The sequence below is a fragment of the Heliangelus exortis genome, chromosome 7 (assembly GCF_036169615.1).
Source record: "Heliangelus exortis chromosome 7, bHelExo1.hap1, whole genome shotgun sequence".
Taxonomy (NCBI): domain Eukaryota; kingdom Metazoa; phylum Chordata; class Aves; order Apodiformes; family Trochilidae; genus Heliangelus; species Heliangelus exortis.
In genome coordinates, this window is record NC_092428.1 from 15105814 (window position 1) to 15118241 (window position 12428).

Consider the following 12428-nt stretch of genomic DNA (forward strand, 5'->3'; position numbering starts at 1 on the left):
CTGGCGAGCACACACGCAGAGAGGAATTTCCTCCTGTCAGGAACCAGGACTAAAATACACAGGAATGCTAGATCCATGGGAAACTGTGCTTGGGCTTCTTTTGCTGCCCTCCCCACCCATATGTATCCAATTTGCCTGTGTCCCCATTTTTCTGATGTCTTTAAATATCATCCTTCCCACCAACTGGGTCCTATTTGTAGGGCTGTGGTTTGGCTTGTATTTATTTCTTTGTTTTTAAGTGCATCTTCCTTGCTGGTTGCAGAAGCCAAGGCGTTGACCAGACTGAGTGGGAGGGACTTGCAATGTTGGTGCTCCCGGCATTGCTGCAGACCCTGTGCCTTCCTCTCATCTCAGCCATAGGGAGTAATGATGAATCTTGGGGTGTTAGAGGTAATTAGTTAGCTCGGGAAGCAACAAGCAATTCAGGTGACGTTCCCAGAGTCACTTATTTTTTTTTCAGTGCTGCAGCAAGATGCTGGTGGCAAGGATGGGTCCTGTCCCTTTTTGGGATGTGGTTTAGTGGGCAGGATGGTGTTGGGTTGGTAGTTGAACTTGAAAATCTCGGAGACCTTTTCCAATCTTAATAATTCCATGATTCTGGTGGAGTGGTAGCACCCAAAAGTTCAGAGAGGAAAAGGCACTGGTGATCCATGGGGTAGTCTTGGGGTTGCAGCATCAGGGCTCCCCGATGCAAGATAGGTGAGATGCAGCCACACCCACATGGCTCCGTGAGCCAGAAATGCACCCTGGGGACAGTCATCTGGCCACCCTCTGCCTTCCCACCCCCTCATGCCTCCTCCAGCACCCAGCAAGGTTTGAGAGACCATGTCAGAGTGACACCCTGGGAGATGGGAGCAGCTCTACAGCTGGCCAGAGACAGCAGGACAGATGGAGAGGCATGGGCATACCCCAAGCCTGGAGCTTAGGCTACGCCTGTGTGCACTGCAACTCCTTAAAATGCCAGCGATATCCTGGCATTATCATCTAATGCCCTCTAATGGGTCCATTAAACAGTTCTGTCTTTGCCCTGGCTTCTGATTCCCCCTCCCCTACTCCTCATCACGCAGCATTACCTGCTTCAGAAGATACGATTACACTTACTTAATTCTTTCTAAATGCCAGCACTGAGCCAGGCAGAGCCATTCACCCTTCCTTGGCCAAGCAAGACTCCCCTGGATGGTGGATCCAGGGTAGAGGAGCCCCAGCTCTTGGTCCCTACACTTGTGGCAGTGGTGTGGGTGTCCCTGAGGGAATTTGCCTGTAATTAGAGCAGATTTATAGCAAATACTTCTTCCATCCCTGCAGAGCAAAGGGCTCTTTGCCTTATCTCTACCTAAAGCAAGTCTGACCGGCATGCTGTGGGCCACAAGGCTTCCTGCCCCTCAGGCCATGCTAGCCCACATCCTTGCTCACTGCCAGGGCAAAATCTTCCGTAAAACCCCAGAGGACATCCAGATGCCCTTGCTCTGCCTTTCCATGTCTCCATCTCTTAAAATGCTAGAGGAACAGAGACTGGCGTCTCTGTTGGAGTCTAAATTGACTGCTTTTTGCTTGGTTCATGGCTGGCTTTCTCTGGAGTTTTTGGGGAAATCTTTAACAGCACTGACTGCTGGTGATGTGTCACGGGGAATTTGCTCAGCGCTTCACGGCACAAGCACTAAGAATACAAGGCCCTGCTCCCCAGAGTGCTTGGAAACATCAAGTTTGGAAAGCAAACTTAGAGAAAAGGTGAGGTCACAGAAAGATGTGGAGGTCCCAGGGGCATGAATGACTGAGATAGCTGTTGGGCATGGACCTGAGCAAGGTTTCTGTGGGACCCAGAACAGAAATACGGCCCTGCTGCAAGCTCAGTGTCTGCACTGAAGGCTGATGGAACCTTGTGATTCCCAGATCCACAAGCACCACCTCACAATGGGCAAAACAGGATCTCTTTGCGATCTACAAGTGGAAAATGCTGTCATACTAATGTTGGTTATTCAGAGGAAGGCTGGAGGAAGATGCAGACAGGAGGAGCCCCAGGCCTGAGAGAGATGCCAAAATATGTGTGCCATTCCGTGTCCTATAGCAGAAGGTTATTTGAAGCATAACGCAGTGACAGAAATAGCCTTTAAGACAATATGGCCTTTCTTGCTAACTTACTGTGTTTTACTCTCAGTTTTCTGTGTCAATTTTATTTCTAATGACTTGTGATGTGGCAGGTGGGGCTTCATCTTCTGTCTTTTGTGCCGGGCAGTGTGCTTTCTTAAAGTTTGGTTTCATTTTTTTTGTTTTTTCCTCTTTCCACATTGCTCTGTTATAATATCACACAGAGCTGCTAAACCCAGCTGCAGTTTTGACAGATGATGTACTTGTTCCCTCTGATTTGGATCTGACATTTTCACAAGCACTAAATGCACACACACTTACAAATTTTAAAAGGAAAAAGAAAAACATACACATGAGCGTGACTCTCTCTTGGTTTGATTTTTGTTTTTTATTTTTTTGGCTTCGATTTAGAGTGATGAAAGATGCTGAATTAATGGCTCTTGAAACTGAAACCAGAGGATGGGAGGAAGGGTGGGTTATCCCTGGGAGGGAGCCCATCCTTGAAGCCTGGTTTCCTGGCAGAGAATGGACAGGGAAAAAGGTGGGAAGAAATTTTAAACCATCAGCCCATGCTGATATTCTGGGAGCTTTCATGCTGCAGCAGAAGGAGCCAAGGAGAATTTTCCCTTCTCCGTTGATGGAAGTGGGATCAGGCTATTTATCTTTTGAGGAAATGCCAAGAAATAGTTGATTGTGTTTAGAAGCAGCAAAAAGGCACACTAAGTAGTGCTTTCTGCTCTGAGCCAGGGCGGGTGTGAGGGTGAGGAAGCTGGAGCAGGCAAGTGTCTGCACATGTGCTGATGTGATTCCAGGCTCCACAATGGATCTCAGGCTGGAGAAGAGACTGAGGTCTACTGACATTTCTGCCACCCAAGGAGCTGACTAACCTGGCATTGGGATATTACAAAATGGGGACTACTCAGGCATAATAGACTGTAAAGGTCCTGTTTCCATAAGGTAGCCATGGGTAACACTGAGGGAGATGCTGTGGGTCAGTTATGGTGCAGGAGAAAGTCAGGCTCTGGGGCTGATGGAGCTTGATGAAGTTGATCTTCATACTGCAATCAAGACAAAGAGGAGCTTTAGGATGCTGAAGCTGGCTTTCTTTTCTGAAAGTGCCATGAAGAGAAGACAGCAATGGTTTGCTGTGTCAAATCAAGGGTAGCTGAAGGAAGAAGAAGGACCTCAGCACACATAAAGGAAATCCAGCTGAGTCAGTACTCAGCACCTTCCCAACTTCTGCCCAGTGAAGTGTCAATGCTATTACTGGTGGAGCTGAAGCAGTGTGAGATTTAAGAGATTGGTGCATACAACTGTGAAGCTGCCCTGGGGAAGACTGGGTCTAATCCTTTGGTGTGCTGCACTCAGTTGCATGGTGGTTGGGCTTCAGGTGTCATTTTGGTCCTCTGGCAGCATTTGGTCTTCAGACATAGGGGGGAAGCTTTCCTCTTTCTTCTTCAATTTTTTCTTTTTTTTTTTTTTTTTAATTAAAACCCAAAAAAGTGAATTATTTTTTTTTTCTTTCAGGGAAAGTAAATGCATTTTTGCAACACTTTAATTTTAAAAGCAGGGAGAAGAGGGTTTTCATTGGTTTGGGCCCATTACCAGCCCATCACAGTTACATTTAATCAACTCTACTTAGTCTGAGTTTAGGCTGCCAGCTCCTCAGGCCAGGCCTATCTCTTGCACACAAACCAGGGGTGTAAATAAGTGGAGAAATAAACAGAAAGAAGTGGCCAACAGTTTTGTGTCAGTGCTGCTTTGGGTTGTAGAGTGGAAAAGTCTTCCCCCAAACGCTGGCCTGCCTGCTACCAACTCAAAGAAAGTGTTGGCGTGCCATGCACTCATTAATATTTTGTACTGAAAGCTCGAAGTGTCATCCATTATTGTTTTTTATTATTGTTATAACAGAGCCAGAAGAGCAGCAGCCAGTGGGAGCAGCACGCCCTGTGCATCTGCAGCACCTCATCAGGAAGCTGAGTTTGCCTATGCTGGCCACTTACTTTTGAGAAGGGAGAAGAGGGAAGCCTGGTGTGCAAAAGGTGGTCACAGGCAATCAGGTAATATTTCCTTTTCCTAGTCATGGGATTTAATGCTGTCTGAGGCATAAAAAAAACGAGAGAAAGAAAACCAGAAGATTTGCTTGCTGGTTGTTCCTTGCCCCAGGCATGGCCTTCACCTCCACATCTTGGACCCTCAGCAGCTGGCTATCCCTTGATGTGGTCATTCATTTCCTTCTAAGGCACCCTGCCAGTTGTATGTGGGAAAGCTTTGCATGGGGAAATTATCAGGGAACAGACCCAACTCCTCATCTGCACCCATGGAACAACTCCTCCAGGCCCCACCAGGCCCCTGCAGGGAGAAACCAGGGAGAGCATGAACGGTACCAGCAAAGGGTACAGGTAGGTAACAGCTACCCAGATAAGGCTGTTTTTTTCTTTTTTAATTTTATTTAGTGCTGGGGATCTGAGGGAAATGCATTTGCTTGGAGGATGTGAACAGAAGTGGCAACAGATGCACTGTGTAATAAAAACGCGAAAGCTACTATTATGCTTTCAGGAAGAGAACAGCGAAGAGAAAAACTGCAGGCAGCAGAGATAAACACACAGAGAATTATGGAAAAGCAATATTTAATAGTTCACCAATCGCCTTCTCCTTTCCAAAGTACATTACCCCAAGAGCTGAATTAAATATAAAATCCATTCGTTTTATTTATTTATTTTTTTAAAAAAGCACAACATCAAATGGCTACTGCCACCAAAAATAAACCCTTTGCTGCTGCCCCCGATTAGGAAACTTTTCTATTTCTACCCCTGCCCTGCTGCATCCTCCACTTCTTGGTAGGCCGGGTGTGTTCTTGTTGAGCATCCCCAGGCAGCCCCTTCCCCACAGCTGTGCCCAGGCTAAGTCACCCCACTGCTTGCAGGGGTGATGCTGGGTGCCCTCCAAGGGAGATATGGCAGCCTGGTTTTCTGGGGCTCCTTCATAAGGGTTGTCTTTTCCCCTTCACACCTGAACTTTTGCTCTAGCACAACCCCAAATCTGGGACATTCATGCAACATGCTGGAGTGTGGGAAGAGGCAGGGAGTGGAAGGGGAAGGGTAGGGATCTCCTCACAGCAGCTTCACCTCTGAAAACTGTAGCAGAGTGAAATCAAGAGCCATCTAGGCCAGTATCTTCTACAGTTGTTACAGGCATATTTTCAGGGAAGAATGAAAGCAGGCAAGCTTTGGATGGGGCTTGGAGCAACATGTTCTAGTGGGGGGCATCCTTGCCCATGCAGGGGGTTTGGAATTAAATTATCTTTAAGATCCCTTTCAGGCCCAACCATTCAGTGATTCTATGATATAACTGGTCCTAATCTCATTGTCCTCACATCCCCCCACTTTGTATCTCCTTCAGCCATAAAGGTTATTCCTCTGTACACCAGGTCCCTCAGCTACCAGCAAAGTTGATGTTGATGTTGATGTGATAAGGCTGCTGTGGATCTGGTGGATCATGGGGCTTCTCCCCTGGCCATCAACACCTATCTGGTGGCTCTTCTATGTCAGTTGTGGGTCCCTTTTGTTCTGCACTAATACCCCCCAGGTACAAATAGGACTTTGTGAATGGGCCTTTTAGGTGTTGCATTAATACCACAAATTAAAAAAAAAAAACAACCAAAAAACCCAACAACAACAAAAAAACCAAACCAAACCAAACCAAAAAAAAAAAACCAACAACCCAACTGTCCTTAAATGGAATAGCTCTTTCAAGGAGGTATTACCTTTAATCCCTCCCAAATTCACGTAAGGCAACTTGGAATTACCTACAAATGATTCTCTATAAAGCTAGATTGTATTGCATTTAATTCCTATGCTTTCAGTTCCCTCTTTCCTTGTTTTCTTGTACTTTAGATAGGTTTTCCTTTAGAGGACTTTATTTTTTTCTTTCCAAGTGTCTGTGTTGGCTCAAAAAAGACTCAGGAGTTGATCGATATCTCTGGTGGCTGTTGGTAGGGCCACTGATGGGAAGCTGGCAGAAAATTTTTCAGGTGAAAGTCTCCAAGAAAATCAGTCAGTGCAAGGTCGGTTAGTTTCCTTCTTCTATATCTTTGGTGTTTTCAGGAAGGGGGAAAACCAGAGAGAAAACAGTTTTGGAGAATTCCAGAAGTATTTAAATGGAAAGAGGGGGGAGTACCTAGCAACAAAATATGGTACCAGTGCAGTTCAGCCTTTAAGGAGATAAGAAAGGCTCTGATGGTTCAGCTGGAGAACACATCTGTGCTTACCACAAAGGCTGTCCTGACCTCCGATTGTTTCCCTCTCCAGGGAACCCCGCGGTCTGATGTGATTTCTCTGCCTGGTAACACCCAACAGCTTTTCCTCTCTGCCTGGCTCCATCCCCCTGTGAGCCGCACAGACACCTTCCTCCCAAAGGCGTTACAGAGGCGGAGCAAAGGGCTTGAAGTTCGCAGATGGGTACAGGGAGGGGAAATAAAGCCCCGAATTCCTTAAGGGGTCAGATTTCTTTCTAGCCTTTTCCCTTGGTTCTGTTGCTGTTCTCTTCTCCAGCACAAAGCCTCTGCCTGGAGCCAGCGAGCGGCCCCTCCCTGCCTTTCCCCTCGTGTCCCTGGGAATGAAGCTTATTCCAGATGCTTGCAGGGTGTTAAATCCACCCTTGCAGAAACATCTTCTGACACCAAGTGATGCAGGGAGGGGTCTCACCGCCTGACCAGTCCCATAGGAGCCTGGAAAAGTGACACTTTCCATCTGGGACTGAACCAGGTCACGCCAGGCTGCAGCCCCTTCGATGCTGTCTTCTCTCTGTGTCTGATGCTCTGCTGTCAAAATCCTCCTCAGGGACTTTACACTCTAGCAGAGCATCCTGACCTTGCAGCACCAAAGGTACTTGAAAATACTTACAAGGGGACCTACAAGATAGCTGGGGACAAACTTCTTAGTAGGACCTGTAGTGATAGAACAAGGGGTGATGGTTTTAAACTGAATGAGGGGAGATTTAGCTTAGATGCTCAGAAGAAATTCTTTACTATGAGGGTGATGAGACACTGTAACACGTTGCCCAGGAAGGTGGTAGAAGCCCCATTCCTGGAAACATTAAAAGAGGTCAAGTTGGAGGAGACTCGGTCCAATTGAGTATATTCCTGCTCACAGCAGGGGGATTGGACTGGATAGCCTTTAGAAGTACCTTCCCACCCTATGAGTCTATGATAAAAGACTTGCATAGCTTCTGTGTCTGGTTTTGGGCAGCTAAAGGGAGAAGCAGCAGCTCCTTAGCAGCCGGCAGACACGTCTGCTTGGGATGCTCAGCCCCTCCAGGGAAGACTTTTCCAAGATGTGGAGCAAGTGTGATGGATGCTATGCTGTAGCATCTGCATCTACACATTGCACATGCCATCCATCTTTCCAACCACATCCTATTAAGTCTTGCAGGAAGGGGCAGATCAACAAATCACTCTGGAGGGTGTTTATTCATGAGAGGGAAACTGTGTTGGTGAAATGACAGCACCCTGTGTTCTTCGCTGGTCACTTAGGTGATGTTTGCACTTAGGGAAAAAAGTGTGGGGCTGAAATTAGGGGAGCCCCTAATTAAAGCATTTGCAGCACAACGCTGTGGAAATGTGACTGTCACCCCAAGGCTAAACCCAGCACCAACCGCCCTGACAGCCTAGGTGAAACCAGCCAGAAGTGACTTCTCCTGGCCTCCTACAGAAGGAAGATAAATGTCAGAAGTCATCAGCAGTCACAGCTTATACAAGGTGCATTTTTTCCTCTCTTCAGCGCTGAGCTAAAACCACTCTGGATGGAGGGAGGGCGAAGGGGAGCCGCAAACCCTGCTCTACTCCTCGTGTCCCCTGGGTGGGTCTGTCAGCACTGATAGAAAAATGTGAGTGTAAAACTGGGGGAAACAAGGCATGCAACCACCCTAGCGCTGAGGTGGCAGCCAGAGGAGGGAGATGGATGGGCATCTGGCTGGGCAAGCATCTGCACAGTGCTGAATCCTGTGGAGATGGAGCAGAAAACCCCTGCACCCCCCACCTTTGCTGAAGAAAGTTCTTTCAGTGAGATGAATATAAGCAGGGCTCAGAAGAAGGTATAGGGGCCAAAATTCCTCCACCCGTTCCCTGCATGTTTTTGGCATAGATATCTGAGCTGAGCAAGCCACCTTTCTTGGCTGAAGTCGCACCTTAACCACCATCAGATGGCCCACCAGCCCAAAGGCTGTGGATCACATTCTTCCTACCCATGGGAATGAGTTCAAGGAATATTGTTTCAGTGCTGAAAAAAAATCCATTCTCTGTCCTTTTGCTGTCTTCATGTATCCCAGCAAAGCCTCCTGGTTCTGGGCAGGGAGGTGCCAGCTCTGCTTTCTACCCAGCAGAAGTCAGACTGGGGGCTCCTGAGCAAGGTGACCATAAGAAAGCAGCAGACTGGAAAGGGTCAGAGCTTCTTGCCTGGCTTCCAGGTAGTTTAAGCTTAATGGTGAGTAGCAATTCCTGTAAAAACAGTAATTTCCCATCCCTGTCATTCCCCACTGCAAAGGCCAAGAAAATATTGGTGGTGCAGCAGGCAGTGCTGGGCTGTCAGGCAGAGGCAGGGATGGGGGTATGCATCCCAAGAGGCAGCTGCCTTTACTGAGAGCCAAATTCTGATTTGAGTAATTCTCCCCCTGTCCTGGCTTTGGTTAGGGGATAAAGTTATGGGTTTCCTCTTCCCTGAAATCATGGATGCTACTGCTTGGTCTCACTCATCAGGGCAGGAGGAGGCAATTCTCACCATCAGCCCATGGCAGATGTTTTTGTTGAGGATACCTGGACCAAATATGACTTCTGAGTATTTAATTGTCTGCAGTTGAGACTCACCTATTATATTGTCTCTGCTGGAGCTCATACAACCTCTTGGCATCCATGACATCCTGCAGGAAGCAGCCTTGTGCTCCAGTACCCTTCATTTCATGAAGAATAGCTTATCTGCTTCCAGCAGCACCCCAAAGCCATGGGTCTTGCCAAAATACCTCCACCTGGTTGAGAACCGGTGTGCTATTTCTGCTCTCATTTCACCCCAGGGAGAAAAGGACAAACCTTGCTGAATTTGGGATGACTTTGGGTCACACGAATAAAACTCCGCCCCCAAACTTTGCTGGGTGACGAGCAGAGCCTGGCAAAAAATCCCATGCAAATAACGTGCTAAGTGAATTGAGCTTCTCTTGCCTCTTGCAAACTGCCTGTGAACACACTGTGACCCTCTGTTTCCTCAAGTCAACCAGTTATTGGAAATCATTCACCACTTCAAAATTTGTTCTTGGGCTTATGGCATCCAATACTTGAGCTGTGCAGGTTGGCAGAGGCTGCTCACACAAATCACAAGGTGTTTTCTGCCCTCCCCTAAATGTGGGGTGGGGTGTGGCCTGGAGAGAGGCTGTCAATGCACAGGATCTACCAGATTTTGGAGTATTTCAAACCTTTGCCTCCTTGACCGATTAAGCTTTGTGTACCACCATCGCTCTGAGGTAAAACAGACCCTGGTGGAGAAGGTAGTTCAGATTCAATCTCTCAGTATTGAGTTCACACATAAATAATTACCTGTGAACTTGCTTCTTCGATCTGCCCCACTGACAGCCTCTGTCGAGGCCTGTGCAATTCCCCTTTGTCTGATGCTTTGGATAAGATGAGCCCAAGGAGAGGTGCCAAGGAAGAGGGATGATTTTTTTAATGTGAACACATCAGGCAGCATTTGCAGCATTTGCCCAGAGGATATTAATTTCTGGCACCACTATTTTTGTGGTGGCTCTTTGCAATGATTAATTTAAAGTACCAGCATCAGAAATCATTGAACATATGAGAAACACAGTTTTTTTTCTTTTAAAATAGAAGTAAGTTTCCTTGCCAGCCTTATAGAAGAAACCCAGAGAAAGGTCATTCTTAAAGACATGTAAAACACCCCTCTGCTTCTCATTTAATCACATAATTTTTCATTCCATTTCTTAATTTGGAGAAGAAACCCTCTCTTTCAGAGTGTACCATATGGTTGCATATGGTTGTGATTTTCCTATCACCAAAATGGAAAAGCCAATGTCATCCAACCTTTTGCAGCAGATGCCTCAATTTCCCAGGGTGCTCATCAGCTGAGACACCAGCCACCACCTTTCCTACAGCTTTCAAGAGCTTTCATGACAAAGTTGGGCTTATTGTTCCCACAGCAGTAAGTGAGGTGTTCAGACTGGAGATGATGTCTCCATTCATCACTTCCCTGTGTATAAATTTAATCCTCCCCCTTTTCCAGCACAGCTCAAAGAGCAGAACTGCTGTGAACCCTTGCCTGGGGTGCCTTGCCCAGGCATTATTTGCCTTCTTAAGGCCTTATGACAATGTCATGTTCTATGGACCTTTGCTGGGGCACCATAAGCTTGTCTTCTTATACTTCCTAGCTCTGGCCTCTTTGTGTCTGCTGTTTAGCACTGAGAGAGACGTGGCCTTTGGTTGGGTGTGTGGAGGAGGCAGTCTCTGTGTTCCTCTGTATTCTATCTCAGATGATGGGAACCCCTGACCAAGACTCTTTTTTCTTGATTTCCCCAGTCTTACATAATTGAAGCAACATCTTACTGCTTGACAAGGCCAGGAAAAGCCTTTCCTTCAAATCTGATGGCAGGTTACCCAAGCACTCCCCTCCCCTTGCTGCACACCTGCTTCCCTGTCTCTATCCCATGGACATCTCTGGTCTCACTTCTTCCTAACACCACGTTGTATGTCCACCTGGGCTCCTGGTGCACTCTGTCAGGTAGAAGAAAGCTGAGCTTCCTCAGAAGCAATCCTGGACATCCATTAACACGGGAGTAAAGCTGCTCAGATATTTGAGGAGCTGGGGTTTGATCCAGCCGGTCAAGTGTGCTCCAGGTCACCTTCATGCCAGGTCTTCCCTGCCCATGCATCTTCCCATGGAGGCAGTGGGCCACACCTCCAGGTGATGACCAGTGGCAGGAGGGGCTCATACCCACCACATTTTGCTTTGTTCACCTGCCTGGGGTAAGAGACCTCACCCACTGGTATTTCTGAAGCATTTCTGCCATGTCCTTAACCCCAAACCAATCCAGATGTTGCACGCACGTGCTCTCTGCTTCATCCCTGTGACCTTTTCCCACCCCAAAAAGTCACCTCTTTGTATCCTTTTGCCTATCCCAAAGCTCCTCCATCTTCTGCTGTTGTAGTGCCTGCCTTTATTATACCCTGTGCATCTCTCCCCTCTTTTCCCATCTCTCTCTGTCCGGAATGCCATCCCTTCCAGCAAATCTTGCGTTTGGCAAGCAGAGGGCTCACTATTATTTACTGGGGAGAGGATAAGCTACAGCCTTTATATAAAACATATCAATAATTTCACCCTTTCCCTCTGCGTTTCCCAGATTGATTCTGGACTGGCCAGCAGTCGCATTGCAATGAATACAGTTCAAATCCATCGCACGGAATGGTTTATAAATTGTGAGGCATCATTCAGCAAGAGCCTTGAGTTGGGTTTGCTGGCTTCTGTGTTTTCCTTTCCTCAGCCCTTAAACACACACTACTCTCCAGTGGAGTAATAGAGTGGGAACAATAGAAGCTTCGCCAACCAAATTTCAATTGTCAGGTGGAAAACTGTGTCGTGCATCACGTTCTTGCAAACAGCACAAGGTAAAAAAATAAAAATGAAGTAACTTGCCCTTTCTTGCCTCTCTGGTCTGTGCTAGCAGCCTGTCCGGATGAGCCAACCAGGCATGAGGCATTGTTCCTGCAGCCACCAGCCCCAAAACTGCCAGGCAGGGGAAGCAGGAGATTCCCCACAGGATGCAGAGGCTGAGCTGGAGCTCGGTGCAGAGGCCAGGCAGGAAAATCCATATCTGCCACGGATTTATTATCTGTTGGGCGAAATGTAGCACAGATATTTTTAAAACGTGAGGCCATTAAGCTCTCCAAGTGGGTCGGCTCACCTGCTATTTTAACAACACAGCATGACACCATCTTATTTTATAACTATTCCTCCTGGACTTATTAACTCTAAGCTGTCGCTTCCTATTTGGAGGGGGGTAAAATGCCATTGAGGTGACCAAAACTTTTTAGTGAGCTTTTATGGGCAGAAATTTTAAGCACCCCAGGACTTTGGAGAGGAGAAAAAAATGGGTGGGTTAGGAAAGGTGATATTTACATTGCTTTTCATTTTCCTGCTCTTTTCTTTGAATGGCTGCTTGTTTATTATGGGATGGGGGATGTGAGAGCTTGTGGACTTTTCCTGGATGATGAAGAGAATTGGAATATTCAAAGTACCATCCCAGCAACATGAAATGTCTGCAATAACAGCACATCTACTGGCCACGGA